The sequence below is a fragment of the Canis lupus genome, chromosome 28 (genome assembly GCF_011100685.1).
Source record: "Canis lupus familiaris isolate Mischka breed German Shepherd chromosome 28, alternate assembly UU_Cfam_GSD_1.0, whole genome shotgun sequence".
In the NCBI taxonomy this organism is placed as follows: Eukaryota; Metazoa; Chordata; class Mammalia; order Carnivora; family Canidae; genus Canis; species Canis lupus.
This window is the reverse complement of record NC_049249.1, coordinates 13,029,076-13,048,596: the sequence shown is the minus strand read 5'-3', so window position 1 is coordinate 13,048,596 and position 19,521 is coordinate 13,029,076. Positions and strand designations below refer to the sequence as shown.

Sequence of the window (19,521 nt, the reverse complement as noted above, 5' to 3'; positions counted from 1 at the left end):
CTCCACCGGGAGCCTGCTTCTCCCTCTCCTTCCGGCTCGTGTTCTCTATCTCTGTTGTTATCTCTGTATCTCTCAAATAAATAAATAAATAAATAAATAAATAAATAAATAAAATATTAAAAAAAAAGTTCAGGTTGGGTTGGGTATATGTTCAGACATTCAAAATTGTCTTCTTTTTAAAATGAAATGCTTTGGGCATTTGGTGCAGCTGGTTGGGCTTCTGACCCTTGGTTTTTGCTCAGGTGGTGATCTAGGGTCCTGGGATCCAGCCCTCAGGCGGGCTTCAGGCTCCAGGTGGAGTCTATGTCAGACTCTCTCTCCCTTTCCCTCTGTCCATGCACTCTCTCTCTCTCTGTCTGGAATAATTAAATAAACCAAAAGAAAAGAAAAGAAAAGAAAAAAGAAAAGAAAATAAATGCTTGAGAGGCACCTGGGTAGCTTAGTCAGTTGAGGGACCAACTCTTGGATTCTGCTTGGGTCATGATCTTGGTGGTGAAATCAAGAGAAAGTCTGGTGAAATCTCGGTGGTGGTGAAATCTCAGAGTCTGCTCAAGGTTTTCTCTCCCCTTCCCTCCCCTGCTGCCTGTCCCCCTGCAGGCTCTCTCTCACTCTCAAATACATACATACATACATACATGCATGCATACATAAAATCTTTAAAATGAAATGCTCAATTTTTATTTAATTCTGAGTCCATATGATATGGTTGACTCTTTGTCCAGGCAACATTAGAAAGTACATCCGGAAAACACAAAATTGTGCTTAGCTGAATAGTAACAGTATCCTCAAAAATAAGGGCAATAAATTTGCAATGTTACTTATTCTTAGGAAGAAAAGTCACTGTTTTACAGACGAAGGAAGCATTTGTTAACAATTTTGTCAAAGCCAGATCATTGATATTTTACTGGAGAGTCTGGTGCATGCAATGTTTGAAAAAGCAAAGGAGAATAGTATGGCCGTTCCTCAAAAAAAAAAAAAAAAAAAAAAAAAAAAAAAAAAGGAAACCTAGCATTACCACGTGGTGGAGCAGTCCTATTTGTGGGTATATACTCAAAAGAACCGAAGTCAAGGCTTCAAACAGGTATTTGTAATCCATGTTCATGGCAGCATGGGTCACACAAGAGTCAAAAGTGGAGGCAAACGTTGGATGGAACGAGAGCACCGACACACGAATGGGTAAACACAAGGCTGTATCATACGAGGGAATAGTATTCTGACCTGCACACGGGGGCCTGGAAGACACGCTGAGCGAACACGCTAGTCCCCAAAGGACAAATACTGTGTGATTCCGCTAAGAGCAGGTATCCGGACCGTGGAATTCACGGAGACTGAGGTTGCCAGGGGCTGGGCGGGGAGAAACGAGGAGTTAGTGTTTGAGGACTAGGGTTGCAGTTTGGGAAGGTGACAAAGCAGTGGCACGGGTCGAGCGCTGGCTGCGCCGCAGTGTGAATGTTCTGAACGCCGCGGAATCACGCACTTAGCAGAGGTTAAAATGGCCCAGTTCACGTATATTTTACAAGGAAAGGAGAGAGGAGAAGGCGTGAGGAATTCTGACATGCGGCTTTCTCTGGGCATCCACTGCAAGAGGCGGCAAGTTCCCGCGACAGGCCAGCACGGCGCCTCCGTGGCCCCTAAGACACCGAGGGCAGCCTGCGGGGGCTCTGCACCGAGCCCGGGCCCTCTGCTGTGCTCGCGGCGGGCACGGCCTCGGGGCGCTGCTGAGACGCGTCCCCCGGAGAGCGCGGGGCCGACAGAGCGAAGCCAACACCGCGGGACGGCGGGCGCGCCTGGGCCGACAGCAGCGCGAGGGGCGCGGCGCAGGCCGGCGAGCCCGGGCCTCCTCCCCCACGACAGTCGCCCTTCTCCAGGCTGGAGGGCGGCGCGGGGCTGGCGCAGGGCCCAGCGCCCGGCGCGCGCCGCGGCCTCAGTTTCCCGGGCGGACGCGCTGGGAGCGCCAACCCTCCGGGCGGGCGGGCGGGGGCGCGCAGGGGGCCGGCAGGGGGCGCGAGCGCGCGGCGGGCGCCGGGAGGTGGGCGCTCGGGGACCGGGGCGGCCCGGGGCCGCGCGGCCGCGAGAGGCGGAAGCCCGGGCGGGAGGCGGGGCGGCCGCGCTGAGTCACCCCGGGTCGGCCCGCCCGCCGCTTCCAGGGGCGGAGGGGACAGCGGCCCGGGACGGGCGGCCGCAGCTGCCCGCCGCGCCGAGGGACCGCGGGGCGGCGGAGGGCAGGTCAGGGGCCGCGCGGGGCGGGGCGGGGAGCTCGGGGCGCGGACGCGGGGCGGCGGGCGGAGGGGCCTGCGCCCCGGGGGCCGCGCCGCTCGGCGGGGCCTGCGCCCGCCCTTCCCCGCGGCGGCCGCTTCCCCGGCGGAGAGCCCGGGGCCGGGGGGACCGGGGGGACCGGGGCGCCGGCCCTCCGCGGAGCCCGGGTCGGGTCGGTCCGCGAGGCCCCCGCGTGGCACCGGCTGGGCGGTGGGCGGTGGGCGGCCGGCAGTCGGGGGATGCGGACGTGGGCTTTTCAACGGAGTCAAGCCCGGGGCTCTTTCCACTGTGCCGCCCTGCCCCGCGGGCGGAGAGGCGGAATCCGAGAGCTGGCACAGAGTTCAGCACTAGCCCAGCCCCCAGTTACAGTGAAGTCGTGCGGCTGGCCCCGAGGCCATCCACTTGGTCTGGGAGTCCGTGATTCTGCGGCCGGGAGGCAGGGAGGCAGGGAGGCTGGGAGGCTGGGAGGGCAGGGACGGAGGACTTCCGAAGCGGGGGTTAAGACCTCTTTGGCTAGAGATGCGAGTTTGGGTTTGCTGGAGTTTTGCTGTTACCCACGGACACCTGCATTCCGGCCGCGGGGACTGATGTCCACCAGGCATCAGTTTCTCGAAGCACTTCACCTGGAAGGAGGTGACGGTGCTGTCAGTTGTATAAAGGAATCTTGGGGATACACAGCGGTCAGGTCTCTGCAGAGGAGGCGCTGTGGGGAATGCTTGGGGTGTCGAGGTAATGTTTAAATGCAAAAAACCCCCAAAACCCTACTTTAAATGCAGCCTCATTATCCTGTATTGCCTGTCTCATTTATGCAATAATGCCGGGCTCTCCCAAATGGGTAACCTACCTATATTACAGTAACATGCACACCTTGTGTTGAGACACCTTCTTTTCCTAATTAGTGATGCTGTGATATGTGGCGAACAGTGGAAGGCTCAATATTTAGGGTTTGAGCATCGTTTAGCTCGGATTGTTTGCACAGCTGAGTTCCAGGAGTGGAGAGGAGGGTTGATTAATCCCTGGTTGTATGTGGCGACTGCGGTACCTGGCGGCACACAGGTGTGCTTTCTCAGTGCTGCACTTATTTTCCTCACAACAGGAATAGATTCCAGGTGATGTACAAGTTAGTTTATCCCTCAGCACCTATTCTCTAAATTATTGAATTAAAGGATCTCTACCCCCTTTTAAGCTCCTGATTTTACACGTTCATTTGAGACATGTCACTCACTGTGACAACGAAAAGTTTTAATAAAACGAGTCACATTATCAGCGTTGGCCTAACATAAGTGAAAAGCAATTTTTCTTTTTCTTTTTTCTTTTTTTTACTTTTTTTGAAAAGCAGTTTTTCAAATTACTTCAGGGTTAAATGCACTTAAATTCAGAGATTGGCATGGAGCGCTTTGTGAGAATAGCTAAAACCTGACCTGGGAATGGGTTGTGTGGGGTGCACAGATAACTTTGGCAATAAGCTGAGAACATTCTGCCTCAGGAAATGTGATAAGATGTCTTTTATATAGTGCTCATATTGTGTGTATATTCGGCTGAGATATAATAATCTTTATAGACAATCTGTTCAAATATGTATAAGTTATTTATTTTGTCTTGCAGCCCCAAAGCAGAGCCTTTCCCACTTCTTGTTTTCTTTTTCTTCTGCCTCTTTCTGAATGGCCCTCTTTCCTGCAGAGACCCTTTTCCGTTCCTCTTTCATCTACATTGCAATTCAGAGCCTCCTGCAAGCACTGACTGAGCTTACACTACTTTCTCTCCCCTTAGAGAATATGACTAGTCATAATGCTTTAGTCGTTGTTTAAGATCTAAAAAGTAAGGGTGGCTGTTCATTTTTGGAACATATGCAAGACTTCATGAGGCTCTGGTTCTGAAAAAGGGTTAAGTGGACTGCGCTTAGATTTTTATCGTGTGCATCCTTGGAGTCTCAATATAGGAAGGCTCCAGAGCCAGCAAACTCACTTATCTCTGCCTCAGAAGGAAATCCTTTCTGCAGGATGCATAGGGAATCTTCAAATGTGTTCTTGTTCTCAACCCTCCCACTTTACAGGGTGGGGCTAAAATAAGTGAAAAGCTGTTTTTTCAAATTTCATATACTTCAGTGATTTTTTAAGTTACAGATACTTTTTATATTGGGATTTTTTTTAAATGGTAAAAGCAACTGCAGTAGAATGCAAATGGAGACTTGCATACCTATTGCCCGGTATAAGGCCTGAATCATTTTCTAGGTTGTTTCTGAAGCCACGGTATTACATACAGCATAGCAATGTTACAGGATTATCTGCTTTGAAATTCTCAACCATGCTTGGTTTTTAGCTAAAGCATCCTGAAAATTCATTCAGGGTGGCATGAAAAGTTTAATTATTATGAAATTAATGTTAATTTGAAATAGTTTCTTATGCTCAACTTAGGAAAACATCTGGATAAACTAATTTGCAAGATTAGATAACAGAGTCTTGTGGGTCAGGTGTTAATTATGAGATATAAGGGACGCCTGGCTGGCTTGGTCCGTAGAGCATGCAATTCTTGATCTCAGGGATATGAGTTCAAGCCCCACGTTGGGTGTAGAGCTTACTTAAGAGAAATTATGAGATATCAGCCTCTCGCAGAAACCTAAAGTAATAGCCATAACATCAGATCACAGAACAGCTCTGTAATGAAAGAGCCTGTAGACAAACCAAAAGTGTTAGCTTTTGGTTGGGTGCTTTATCCTTGATGCTATGAAAGTCAGCCAGAGGAGATAAAATAAACATAGAGTAGCTAAAATATATTATTTTATTTTTAGATTTTAGAGTTTACCTGAGAACCCAATCACCAAGACCTGGAGCAGCACAGCAGAGCAAATATTTGGGCATTGTGCTAGGGGTCTGAAGTCTGCGCTTCTGATTTGTTCATTCACCACATAATCATGAAGCACCTGTGTCTACCAGGCACCATTCTGGGTGCTAGGGATACAGCTGTGAGCACAACAGACAAAGCCCTGACCGTGTGCAGTAGGATTGTAGTGGGGTGGAGGCAGATGTAAAAATGTGAATGGATCAACTGTCACATGATCAGAATGCTATGGAGAACTTTAAAGAGGTATAAGTTGGAAGGGGTAAGTATGCGTGCAGGGGTTGGGGGATTTACTTTGCACGGATTGGTGAGAGAAGGCCTCTGCCAAGGTCACTTTTGATCTAGGACTGGAACGATTTGAAACAGCAAAGGTGGGGGGGGGGGGAGATAGAGGGATGAGCAAGTTCCAGGCCCTGATGCTAGCATGTTTGGCATGTGTGAGGGCTTACAAGGTCATAGCAGCCAGGCAGCTCCAAAGCGGGTGCGGGAAAAGTGGGCAGCAGATGAGAGGCGGTGGGAGTGGGAAGGGGCACATCACTGGAGGCCATTGTAAGGATTTGGCCTTTACTCTGAGTGAGGGGGAGAAGTCATTAGAGGGTTTTGAACAGAATTGCTCATGAGGACTTAAGTTTGACAGGATCACTCTGGCTGCTGGGTGAGAGCAGAGAGGAACAGGGCAGAAAGTTGGGAAGACCTTCCCTGTGACCCTAAACTGTAACTCTTTTGGGGGCCTTAGTTTTCTTAACTGTAGAGTGACCAGGTCCCTTCTAGCTGTAGAATTTTTTTTTTCCTTTAGGGATTTTATTTATTCATGAGAGACACAGAGAGGCAGAGACACGGGCAGGGGGAGAAGCAGGCTCCCTGTGGGGAGCTGGATGCGGACCCCAGGATCAGGACCTGAGCCAAAGGCAGATGCTCACCCTCTGAGTCACCAGGTGCCCCTAGCTCTAGAATTTTAAGATTCTAAGGAGTGTGGAATATTTCTACGGGGAGACCAGGGGATTGCATATGAAGAGGTTCCAAAAGTGAAGAGCTTCAGATGACCTTGAAAACTTGACTCCAACTCGCCTCTAGCTGAATCACTCCAAATCAAGAGGTAATCAGGTCTTTTCAGTTAGGTTGTCAGGTCATGGGAACAAAAACATTGTTTCGTGAATATTCTCTGCTGATCCCTTTAGTACTCTGCTGATCCCTGAATTTTCTCTTCCTGCTTGAAAAAGGATGAAGAGCTGTTACTCATCAACAGAGCTGGCAACCAAAGTAGCTTTTGTTGTTAGGAAAGTTGGAAACTTTGGGGAAGGAAGCAATTCTAATTTTGTATTTATCATGGATCATTTGAATTCTTTTTTAATGTGGAAGGAATCTGAAAGATTTGTTTTTAATTCCCTTATCCTCTGTGCGTTCACCTTATGTCCCATAGGTACTCGCTGTAATGCATGTAATGTGTTTCTTTTTGTGTGTATAGGGACTTGTTTTATATGTATTTTTAATTTAAAATACCGTATTTCATTTTGCTTCTTTTTTCTCTAAATACTGTTTTGAAGATCCATCCGTTTCCCTGTATACATCTAATTCTTTGTTTTTGACTGAATCATTATACTCCATACTATGTGCTCAAACCACAGTTTATTGTGTTTTTTTAAATTTTTTTTCTTCAAACCACAGTTTTATGTATCTGCTGTCCTTGTGATAGATATTCACATTGTCCCTACACCCTAACATAAATATTGCTGTAGTAAGTAATTTCATACCTGTCCACTTATAAAGCTGCACAGTATTTACTCAGAAGAGAATTTCTGGGTTATAGGCTGGCATATAATGAATTGATTAAATACCACCAGATTCCTCTCCACAATGGTTGCCCCAGTCTCTCTTCCCCCAGAAGTGTTGGAGGGTTCCCATACCCTCACGTCCTACCAATGCTCAGCTTTATCTAGATCTACATCTTTTTTTTTAAATATTTTTTGTTTATTTATTCATGAGACACCCAGAGAGAGGTAGACCTAGGCAGAGGGAGAAGCAGGCTCTCTGTGGGGAGCCTGATGCAGGACTCAGTCCTAGGACCCCCGGATCATGACCTGAGCCAAAAGCAGATGCTCAACCACTAAGCCACGCAGGTGGCCCTCTACATCTTTTCTAATGTCATAAGTGCAAAGTGATTTCTTTTCATTTTGTTTCTTTGCTTATTAATGATTTCAGACATCTCCTGCATACAGCTCCTTCTGTAAATTGCTTATGCATATCTTTGCCTATTTTCTATTGAAGTTGCTATCTGCATTGTTCACATTTAGACTCTGCAGATGTCTTCTCTCTAGTCATCTGTTATTTTGTCTTTGTTGTCCTTTAAAAAAAAAAAAGATTTATTTATTTGAGAGAGAAAGAGAGAAAGTGTGTGTGTGGGCACCCGTGCAGGAGAGAGGCAGAGAGAATCTCCAGCACACTCCCTGCTGAGCGCAGAGCGCAACCTGGGGTCGATCTCAGACCTCTGAGATCATGACCTGAGTGGAAATCAAGTCAGTCCCTTAACTGACTGAGCCACCCAGGTGCCCCTCTTTGTTGTCCTTTGATCAAGAAACATTCTTAATTTGATGTAATCAAATAAAGTCTTTGACATGTTTTAATACTTGTGGAGTTTTAAGAAGCTCCTTTCAATCCCCGGGTCATAGCTATGTTTTTGATTTATCTAGAACCCACATTGTATGTAGTGTTAGGGATCCAATCTTATTATTCTTCATTTAATGAGGCTAATTTTCCAATAATATCTCCAAAAACATCCATGGTTTCCTCCATTGAATTGTGGTACCCTCTCTCTCATGGTTTCCATGGATATACTGATCTGTCTCTGAGCCTGTGTTCTGTTCCATTAGTCTGTCAGTCACTGCTCCATGTTTTCTTGCAATGGTTTTGTAATATGTTCTCTTGACTGGCACAGCAAGTGCCTCATCTCTGTTCTTCATTTTTAAGTTTCATTAGCTATTCCTGGACCATTATTTTTCCATATAAAGTTTGGAATTAAGTTTCTAAATTCCTCGAAAATTATTATTTTTAAAGAATTTTTATTTGGATTACAATGAACTTATAAACTATTTGGGAGAGGCTTGACATCTTTTTGATATTAACTCATTTCCTCCAAGAGCATGTAATATGTCTCTCCATTTATTTCAGCCCTTTTTAAGAGAATTTTTGTTTTATTTGGAAATTATTTATTTATTTTTTATTTTTTGGAAATAATTTAAAACTAGCGAAAGAGTTCTAAGGTTAGTACAAAGAGCTCCTGTATATCTCTCATCTAGATTCACCAAATGTTAGCATTTTGCCATATTTGCCTTATTACTCCCTGTCTGCATTTCTCTGCATGTTTTTTTTTTTTTTCTGATGCATTTGAGTTAGTTGCAAATATCATGCCCTTTTATTCCAAGTACTTCATCAGCTCATTTTTAAGTCTTTTATTAGAACTTTAAAGTTTTCTCCATAAAGGTTTAGGAATATATTTAAACTAATTTCTGAATATTTCATAGTTTTGTTGCTATTATGGATCATGTCTGTATTTTTTAGTTGACCATTGTTTAAGAAAAATAGTGTTGATTATTGTATGCTGATCTTGTATCTAACAGCCCTTCTTCCCCATTTGATTCAAATCATTGATTTCTGGTTTTTTTCCCCCTATAGTTAATCACATTCTTTGAAAATATTGATAGTTTTGTTGCTTCTTTCCCATCCTTATATTTCTTACTCTTTTATCTTTCCTCATATCGTTGGCCAGAACTTCCAGGTCTATGTCAACGCAGTTGCTATGCTAGTAGGCTTCTTTGTCTTGCTTTCAGTCTTAAAGAGAATGAGTCTAATGTTTTCCCATTTCATACACTGTTTGTTTTAGGTCTTATTTTTTTTTTTTTTAAGATTTTTACTTATTTATTCATGAGAGACACGCAGAGAAATAGGCAGAAGGAGAAGCAGGCTCCATGCAGGAAGCCCGATGTGGGACTTGATCTTGGGACTCCAGGATCACGCCCTGGGGCGAAGGCAGGTGCTCAGCCATTGAGGCACTCAGGTGTCCCTTGTTTTAGGTTTTAGATGTACCTTTGTTAGGTTAGGGTGTTCTCTTCTATTCCTAGTTTGTTGAGAATTTTCACCATAGATAGTAAGCCTTATCAGATACTTTTTCAGGATTTGTCTCCAAAGAAGCAACATGGCAGCAGGAAGGGTGCATACCCAAATCCTAAGCCTATGCTAAGGTTAAGTTTTAAGCAAAAGATTAGTAAGAGTCTTCGATGCTTTTGGACCTTGCTTATGTAAATTTATAGTAAACGTTTCATGATTCCAGTATAAGCTGATTTCACCATTAGATCAGCTCTTTTCTCCTGCTGTTAAGAGTCAGAATTTAAATAGCTGGTGTGAAAAATGAATGAGAGCCATATTCAGCATCACAACTGGGGTCGTCAGCATGATTGTAAATATAAGATATGTAAAATTATAGTTTGCTTACTCTGTGGATCAGTCTGTACTCCAGGTATAAATCTTATCCAAGTAGATCTCACAAAATCTTGAGATACTTCAGCAGGTAGCTCTTTAGCAACTATAGCTGCTTTGGTGTTGGGCAACTGATTCTCATTGCCATCTCTTTTGGTATATGATTTTTTAAACTATTTTTTACTAATTATTAAAATTATACATCTTCATTGTAGAAACCTTGCAAAAATATAGAAAGGCAGTTCTTTAATCTTGTATGTTAGCACCAGCCTATAAAAATGTTGATTATTTCTCTTTTTTTATTGGTTGGGGGGAGGGGGACATGCTCGTGGAGGAGGAGAATGCACTTGGGGTATGTATAATTGTATCCCCCTTCCTCTTTCAGGGTTAGGCCATCAACTCTGTTCTTCTTGCTTGATTGATCCTTTGAAAAAAAGCAAAGAGATGAATAACTTATAGGCACAGGGTAAATGAAGGCTGATTACTCAGAAATTGTGAACAGGCTATGTCTGTGGGAGCCACTATGCACAGACAGCCCAGCCTCCCAGAAAATGGGACAGTTGTAACCCAAATGCTACTAGACCAAAGACTAGCTTGGTGCAGGAAAAGGGGAGGAAAAGTCTATCTGAGATCACTTTGGTTCATTTAGTACTTTCCTTTTTTTTTTTTTTAATTTTATTTATTCATGAGAGAGACAGAGAGAGGCAGAGACACAGGCAGAGGGAGAAGCAGGCTCCATGCAAGGAGCCCGACATGGGACTTGATCCTAGGTCTCCAGGATCACGCCCTGGGCTGAAGGCGGCACTAAACCGCTGAGCCACCGGGATGCCCAGTACTTTCCTTTTTGAGGTCGCTTTCAGAAAAGAAAAATATGGAGAAAATAATTGTTTATTTTCTTTTGACTCTGAAACCTAATACAATTGTCTTGTTTCCTTCTTCACTGGCTAGTGTGGTAAGCGGTGAGGGAGTGGTAATAAATAGCAGGAAATGAGAATTCCTAGGTTAACATTCCTCCCAGCTGGTAGATTGCGCATCTGACTGCCCTCCCCTTCTCATTGCCTATCCTTTCGCCCTGCATTTTTTTTTTTTTTGTCTTAACACTGTCACTTCTTAAAATGCTGTTGTTTACCTTCCCCATCCCTCAAGGAGAAAGTTCTTCAGTGGCAGGAATCTTTGTTTTGTTCACTGATAAATCCCAAGCGGGTGCCTGGCACATAGTGTGTGCTCAACAAAATGGAAGCCATAAAATGAATCAATTGTAAAGAGTAGCTCTGTGGTACAGAGCAAGAAATCTCAGGGAGGGGTGAAGAAAGAAAGTTCTCTTGGCCTCCTTTAAATGCATGGGTTCAGCCATTTAGTAGAATCCTCATTTCCTCCTTGACCTTGTATGCTTCACTATCAACCCAACCACAGAGCTAATTTCTCCTCAGCTGTGTGAGCAGCTCCTGTGGAGTCTATGGTTCCTGAAAGTGGAGCATGAGTGTCTGTGTTGCTGACAAGCACATGGTGGGGTAGGGCCCCAGAGAGAATAATCACTGCTGACATTCTAGCCATGGGTTCTGGGCCCAGCACACACTCTGCATTGTTTTCATGAGGTGATTCTCTTAGGATAAATGATCTGCCCCATCAGCAGAAAAAGTTGCAGTGGATGTGTCGGGTTGTGCTGAACTCCCCAGCCTCACGTCCCGTGTCCTCCCACTTTCTAGTCTATTCTTTCGTCCCATCCCCAGTAATGTAGAAACCTTTTGGTGTTTCTGTCATTTCTGGATCCAGTTCAGGATTGTCATGATGAACAGTCATGGTGCGTATGCCTGGTTACTTTATTATAATGCAAGGCCTCAAATCATATTAATAGCACAATATAGGGTGATTAAAAAAAAAAAAAGTTGCCGTAAATACACCAAAATGCTGCCCTGGAGGCCAATGCCACAGACCCAGTTTCTCTTGTACAGACTATTTTCTGACTCCTTATCCTGAAATACTGGCTTCATTTATGACTAACTGTTCAACACTCCTGACATACTACTACTCCCAACAAACCTTAGACTCTGCTGCCTGGCTCTCTAGTGTGTTCCAAATCTACCTATACATATTAATTTGCTTTTATATTCCCACATTCTGCTCTCCTCAGACATTCGTCAGATGTTCCTTTCCTACAATAGTAATGATAGCAGTAACTATATTGTTAGCCATAATTGTGACTATTTCATCTTTCATTTTTTATGAAGATTTTATTTATGAGAGAGGCAGAGACATAGGCAGAGGGAAAAGCAGGCTCCCTAAGGGGAGCCCGATGTGGGACTCGATCCCAGGATCGTGACCTGAGCCAAAGGCAGACACTCAACCACTGAGCCACCCAGGCGTCCCTCATATTTCACTTTACTGAGTTTCACTAATGATCTAAATTCAAGTAAAAGGAAAGGAATATAAAATAACAGGAACAATACTAGTGTAGAATGGCAGCTGATATTTTAGCTAGTCACCATACTAATGCATTCTCATTTAACCTTCAGAATATGATTTTATAAGGAAGGTGCCAGTGTAATCCTCATCTTACATATGGAGAAATTAAGGTACAAATTGGTTGAGAGGGGTGTCTGGCTGGTCAGTTGGTAAAGTGCACAACTCTTAATCTCAGGGTCATGAGTTCAAGCCCCACATTGGGTGTGGAGTCCACTTTAAAAAGTGGGTGAGAAACTTGCCTGGAAATTATACTGCTGTTAAGTGGTAGAACTAGAGTTCAGACCCATATCAGTCTGTTTCCAAAGCCCATGCTCTTAACCAGCATGACGTACAGAGTAGGCCTCAGATAAGCAGGTAACTGATGACAAGGAGTGACAGAGTCACAGGGTCATTGAGGATTGGCCTTTCCTCAGGTATGCCACATTACTCACGGGTGCTCTGCATTGTGGAGAGCATGGGAGGATTTCGCCTGGTGCTGAAACCATTTGGTGGGGGGGGGCTCTTCTACAGATCCTGCATTGACTGCTGCATATGGACAGAGACAGTAACACCTCAGAAAAGGATGGGCTCTGGAACTATCCATCCACATAGCATGCTTTGACTTTTCAACCTTTCTCCTAATGAAGTACTTAAAATTTGCAAAAATGAATAAACATCTGTGTATCCAACACTCAAGTTATGTAAAACTGAGCTGGTTTCTGTATTCCACCTTCCTTTGTGTTTTTGTAGACCCTCTGGTTCTAATGACTTAAAAAGAATTCCTTTTTTACTTACCTATGACACAATACTGTTATTGTCACCTAAAAAAAGTAGTAATTCCTAAATAAAGAAGCTAGTCAAAAATTCCCCAGTTGTCTCAATTTTTTAAACAATTGATTTGTTTGGATCAGGACCCAAGAAATAGGCACACACTGCATTAAATTGTTTAAGTGGTCTTTAAATGATAAGTCCTCCTTTTTCATTTTCATGTTACAATTTATCTTCTTGAAGAAATTTATCTTCTAGTTTCCCACATTTGGGATTTTTTTTTTAAGGATTTGTTTATTTGAGAGAAAGAGTCTTTATTTTTTTAAAGATTTTATTTATTTATTCATGAGAGACAGAGAGGCAGAGGGAGAAGGGGAAGCAGGCTCCCCTCGCCTGATGTGGGACTTGATCCAAGGTCTCTGGGATCCTGACCTGAGCGGAAGGCAGACGCTTAGCCACTTAGCCACTGAGGTGCCCAGAAAGAGAGACTCTTAAGCAGACTCCATGCTAAGCATAGAGCCCTACATGGGCCTTGATATCAGGACTCTGAGATCCTGACCTGAGCCAAAACTAAGTCAGATGCATAATTGACTCCACCACCCAGGTGCCCTACATTCTGGATTTGTAAAATGGGTTTTGACTTAACTTCACTGACCTGTTGTGAGTTAAGTTGCCCTTCTAATCCATCAGTCACTATAGGAGGTTCCAAGTTCTTCAGCTTCCATAAATAGAAAGGATTCACTGGCCTGTACCTTGCCTGGTCTGGCCGAGACGTAATTTCTGAGGAGTCTTCCAAAGCATCCCAGGTGACACTATCAACAGACTATCTGTATTTCAAAACATTTTGCCCCAGAAAGAATTCTATAACTTCTAATCGGCAAGGCATTTCTGTCCCCTGGAGTTAGTGGGGGGAGCAGAGAAGGGAGTGAGTAGTCTGGTTTTCTTCTTTTAGACAGTGTTTGTTGCTTTAAGGATTTCTGGGGCTCGGTGCCAGAACCTCCTTGGGATATTATTGTCTTACAGTTTAGATCTGCTTATCAGGAAACAGAATCCCTGAAGGGTCAGGTAAGAGGAGAATGAGTTTACATTAAAACCAGACCTTTGTTCGTGGCTGTTGGGGTCTGGTATTCTCGAGCAGCTAACTGGACTGTGGAGCATAATGCTCATATATATGTTTTTCAAACCATAGTTTTCATTACTCGTTCTTTTTGCCGCTGCTGTCTAGATGTTATTCAGTAATTATGATAGCTGGGACCTCTGTCGATGTGAGGAAGTCCAGTTTTGTCTTATTTTTCTTATAGTCTTGTTGCCTGGACCTGCTAGTCAGCTGGGATCGTTCTGCAGGGTAGTGAGTCAATATTAAAGTGAAGAATGAAAATTAAATGAAAATAGTGAAAATCATTGAAGTATGAAGTGATATGTGGATTTATGTATCCAGTGACTTGGAGAATATAAGAATACAGTATCTCAATATGAATATTTTCATCTATTTTTAAAGCCAAATGGTTAATCAAGGCTAAAAAATCTTAGCATAGAATGAGAAAGATGTGATGAATTTATTTGAAATATTTTAAATAATTATAAAACTACTTATTTTAAGTAAGAGGTTTGCTTTCAGGCATTGATAACAATAAAGGAATGAAATTTCTGTGTTGGCTTTTACCAGTATGTTCAGACTTGATTCTTATAATCTGTAGTTATGAGTCAGGCTTGGTCTGTGTTCTTTGCTGGTAACTCTGAACACTAACAAAGTAAAATATATTTATTCCCAAAGTGTTAGTGATTTGATAATGCCCTGATTGTTGTTTTTTGCAGGGATCAATTAGCAATAAAAATAAGCACTTCACATTCACATCTGATTGTAGATAGCAACAACACCCACATGAGCTGATGTGTTTGAAAAGCAGGCTGTAGATTATTAGATCGTAACAATGCGTATTATAAATCTGTAGTGCCTTGCAGAGTGCTGCCAGCATTTTAGTGAGGCTTGAGTGCAGGGTGTAGGTGAAGAGTGTCTGGAAATGAGGCTGAACTTGTGAGAGCAGGGACCTGGTCACCATGAGCTTTGTACAATGTGCAGAGGGGTTTTAGATACTGCTGCGTGTGCTGGATGGGAACCCCTTGTGGAACTTGAAGCAGCAGAGAATGATGGGATTCGTATTTAAAAAGATAATCCTAGTTGCAGTGTGGAAAACAGAAGGCAAGGAGCCTGGTGGATAACCACATAGGAAGATGTTGCAGTAGTCCCAAAGGAAAAGTGCCAAGGGTCTAAAGTAGGGCAACAGTGATCTCAAATTTGTACATTCCAAGCCCGAAAAAACAATTTTTAGAAAGTTGATGCATTTGAAGGATTTAACAGTGTCAATGATTTCTCTAGAAGTTCAGGGTTTTGTTTTTTTTTTTTTTTTCCAAAAAGTAAATAAATTAATTTTATATCCCTCTTCTATCCCTGGAAGGCATTTGGCAAAGGTTTTCTTGGACTCATAAGCAGGGATCTCGTTTGTGAACTGCTGCCAAATACTCGTGGGTCTGTTGTGAATACACAGCTCCAGCTCATTTAGAGCTTAGAGTAGAGAGGGTGTCAATTGCTTTGTCCTTGTGACCAGTAACCACAGAATCACATTGCTCCCCCTTCCTCTCAAGAAGACTGTAGCAATTTTGGGCAGTGAACCCCACCCAGAAGTTGCTGCCTTATCTGTATTTTTTATGTTACAATTGGTTTGGGTGATAATGATAGTTCTCCTCCTCCATCACCATCATCATCATTCTCATAGCTGACATTTATGAAATCTAGGAGTGCTAGATTTCCTATTTGCTAGGAAGTGTATTAAACGTTTTATCTTCATGATCAAACTTAATCCTCCTAACACCCTGTAAATTACTATTACTATCTTCAGTTTTATAGATGAGGGAACTAAGGCTGAGAGGTATAAGTAACTTGTCCCATGTCATGTAGCTTGACAGGTGGTAGAGCCAGAAATGGAACCTAGTTCTTTTTTTTTTTTTTTTAAGATTTTATTTATTTTTTCATTCATGAGAGAGACACAGAGAGAGGGAGAGACACAGAGGGAAAAGCTCCCAAGGGGAGCCTGATGAGAGACTCGATCCCAGGACCCCGGGATCACACCCTGAGTCAAAGGCACTAAGCCACCCAGGTGCCCCTAATTTCTCTTTTGAAAATTGCTCTTTATTGTAGGTCTGCTCAGTAATGTCTATGTAGCCAAACACTGTTTACTTACTTTTCATCTGCAGCCCATAACAGGTATAAAACACAAGTATAGAACATTTTTAAAACATGTAGCACTGGGGCAGTGCCTGGGTGGCATGGTCCATTGAGTGTTTGGCTCTTGGTTTCAGTTCATGGCGAGATCGCAGAGTCATGAGCTCGAGCCCCATGGAGGGTTCCTCACTTAGCACGGAGTCTGCTTAAGACTCTCCTTCTCTTGTTGCCCCTCCCCACTCAAATAAATAAATCAGTCTTAGAAAAAAAAATGAAGCACAGGACAAACCATGGGGAAGGTGGTGCATGGCTAGAATAGGGAAGCTATTTAAATTTCTAGTTTTTTTTCAAGGTAGACTATTCATGTATGCCTTCACTGTTTTGCCTCAGTAGAGCAATTACTGAAATAGGAAAGACACACAATTTAAAAATTAGATCTTTTTCTCTATAGTATGGGTCACACTTTTGCTTCTCATATTTTACTTCTTTGTATCTTAGTAATTTTTATCGTGTACTAAATATTGTGGATGAAATGTACAAAGCCTAGATTATGTTGTTTTCCTTTAATGGGTGTTGGATTTTGGTTTGAGAAGCAGTTAAATTCATCTACTTAAAGTGTACAATTCAATGTATGTTAATATATTCCCACAGTTGTTCGACTTTCCCCACTATCAATTTTAGATATATGATGGCCCAGATAATGGATTTAGCACACAAGGAATTTAAAGCAGCTGATGCAAATGTATTCAGATATTTAAAAGAAGAGATGGACATAATGAATAGATGGGGAACATTAGCAGAGAAATGGAACTATTAAAAAGAGCCAAATGGAAATTCTAGGACGAAAACTACATTAGATTAGATGAATTGTGTCGTATGTGAATTATAACTTAATAAACCTGTTTTTAGAAATGATATGAACAGAACCAATCAGAATGATTTTTCTTAGAATACCTTTGTCTTCATCTGAAAAAAAATTACACTCCCCCACCCTTCTTCCCCCCTTTTATTTGGGGGTATTCAATCACTGTAGCTGATTTTGATTCTAAGGATCTGCTTGCCTACTCAAACATTTCAGATGCTTTCAAGTGCCTAAAAAATCAAAGCCCAACCCTCCCTAACCTGGAAGTGAGGCCTATGAGACTCCATATAGCTCTGTGGGAAAGAATAGCATGGTCATTGGGAATATCACTATATATTTTGATATATAACTTAAAGCAATTCAATGTATTCATTCATTCTGCACATATTTATGGAGGGCCTGCTATATACCAGGCAGTGCTCTAGGTGCTTGATATATGTCAGTAAAACAGAATTTTTCTTTGTACTATAGAATGTGTAAGAGATAAGGCCTAATCCTATAGGCCTTCATAGAAGTACTATTTGAGTTGGATCTTAAAAGGTAATAGGAATTTATCCAGATGATAAGAGTTATGTGTGTTTGATGGAAGAGTGAGGTGCCCAGCTGGTCCAGTCAAAACATAGAGCATCTATATTGTATCCTTTTTTAAAAATTTTAGTTTTGACTGTGCAGCAGTCAATGGTTTAAAATGTCATTGGTTTACCCCAACAACCATTTACTTTCATCTTCTTGAGTCTGAAGTCTGGCTGTAGTTTGGCTGATATGGGCTGGGCTAGGTAGGTCTCAATAGGCTTTCATTTGAGTTCAAGTCTCTTTCCCTTTGTCTTCCTTCTGGGGCCCTGACTGAAGGGGCAGCAGCTTCCCAGGGCATGGTCTTCTCATGGTGGGTTATTAGAGCATAAGGGGACAGTTCAAATAATAAAATATGGCTTAAAACTTCTCCTTTCCTTTCCACTGACACTCCATTTGTCAAAGCAAGTCACACGGCCAAGTCCAACAAATGTAACAGGGAACTATATGCTCCGCCGACAGTGGGAGGCACTGCACATAGCAAAGGGTAAGGATCCACAATTCTATTATAAAGAAGGTGATAAATTTTGAATAGCAATTTGATCTACAAGAGTATATATTATAAACATAAATAACTGAACAAGGCATGAACATAGAGGTGAATAGACATGGGTATAAAAATGACTGAAAGTTGTAAAGGTATATCAAAGATGTTAGAGGATTGGAACAGATTGTAGATTATAGTGCTCCACGGATTCACTGATTCTTGTTTTGGTTCTGTGTTGGTGGTATCAGTTTTACTTCACAGTACTGTGATGTAAAGACATTAAATATTTCTTTTTTTTATCTTGGTCATATTTTGTCTATTTTAAGTTCCCTCCTGCCTGGCTGTTGGAAAATTTAATTTTAGGCATCATTGGAGCCCGTCTTTCCCTGTACCCAGCAGTATCAGATTCCTGGATCCACATGGTAGAAAACTAGAGAAGGAGCTGTGCCTTTAGGCTATAGTGGTTGCCTCCCAATATGATGGGAAAACCTACTATTCACATATACAACATTCAGAGAGTTTAAAATTCAGAGTTAGAAAAAGATATTCTAATCTATGAACTGGAGAAGTTTAATACAAAACATTTGCAAATACAAAATGCCATGAAATCCTTCTCTCTTTGATGGAAAAACCAGTGTCAGACTTATATTCTCATGTAAACAACTATAAAACTGGGAACAACATGAGGCAGCTGTTTTCAGGCATTAAACAATAGGCAGCACAGGTCTGTGAGCCTTGAAAGGAAACACCATGTAACCATATATGCACCCTGGCTTTTGCCTGGGGACATTTTCCCAACTATAGCCTTGGGAACTGGACCTCAAGTGAGAATAGTGGTCTCACTGAATAGAGGAGGAAGAGATCAGAGTTTGGGGCTACTAAGAAGGCTGATTCATAGGACAGCATACAGGAGGAGAGGAAGCACCATATGGGTATAGGGGACAGGAATCTGCACGGGGATTTCCCTCAGTTTCTTGTCCAAGGGCCAGGCTGGGCATGCATAGGACAAGACTCTGTGAGCCCTGACACAGAGTGGTTGCTGTGGGGCTGAGAGGTGACCAAAGACTCCTGAGGGGGTTCAGTGCTCAGAAATGTTGGAGTTCTAGTCCAGCCAGACTGAGAGACCTTGATGAGCACTGAAGGCATTTGGGACCCCAGATGGGACAACTTTAGGAGTGGGAACAACATTCTAGAGTAAAGGATGCATCTTAAGACTAGGGACAAAACCAAAATGGACCCACCCAATGTGGCATAAAACCAAACCCAACAGAATCAAAAGGATCTTACAGTAGTTTAACTGCTTCTCAAACCAAAATCCAACACCCATTAAAGGAAAACAACATAATCTAGGCTTTGTACATTTCATCCACAATATTTAGTACATGATAAAAAATACTAAGATACAAAGAAGTAAAATATGAGAAGCAAAAGTGTGACCCATACTATAGAGAAAAAGATATATGATGGCCCAGATAATGGATTTAGCACACAAGGAATTTAAAGCAGCTGATGCAAATGTATTCAGATATTTAAAAGAAGGGATGGACATAATGAATAGATGGGGAACATTAGCAGAGAAATGGAACTATTTAAAAGAGCCAAATGGAA

The 19,521-nt window shown here is 42.7% G+C and overlaps 1 protein-coding gene across 1 annotated transcript in view; it reads left to right on the top strand.

Moving 5' to 3' along the window:
* Positions 1-2,128: 2,128 nt before the first annotated feature.
* DNMBP (dynamin binding protein) overlaps positions 2,129-19,521 on the top strand; it is a 107,413-nt gene continuing 90,020 nt past the window's right edge. Inside the window, exon 1 of the mRNA XM_038578505.1 lies at positions 2,129-2,226. The gene's annotated coding sequence lies outside the window, so the exon portion shown is untranslated. The remainder of the gene's footprint in view (positions 2,227-19,521) is intronic.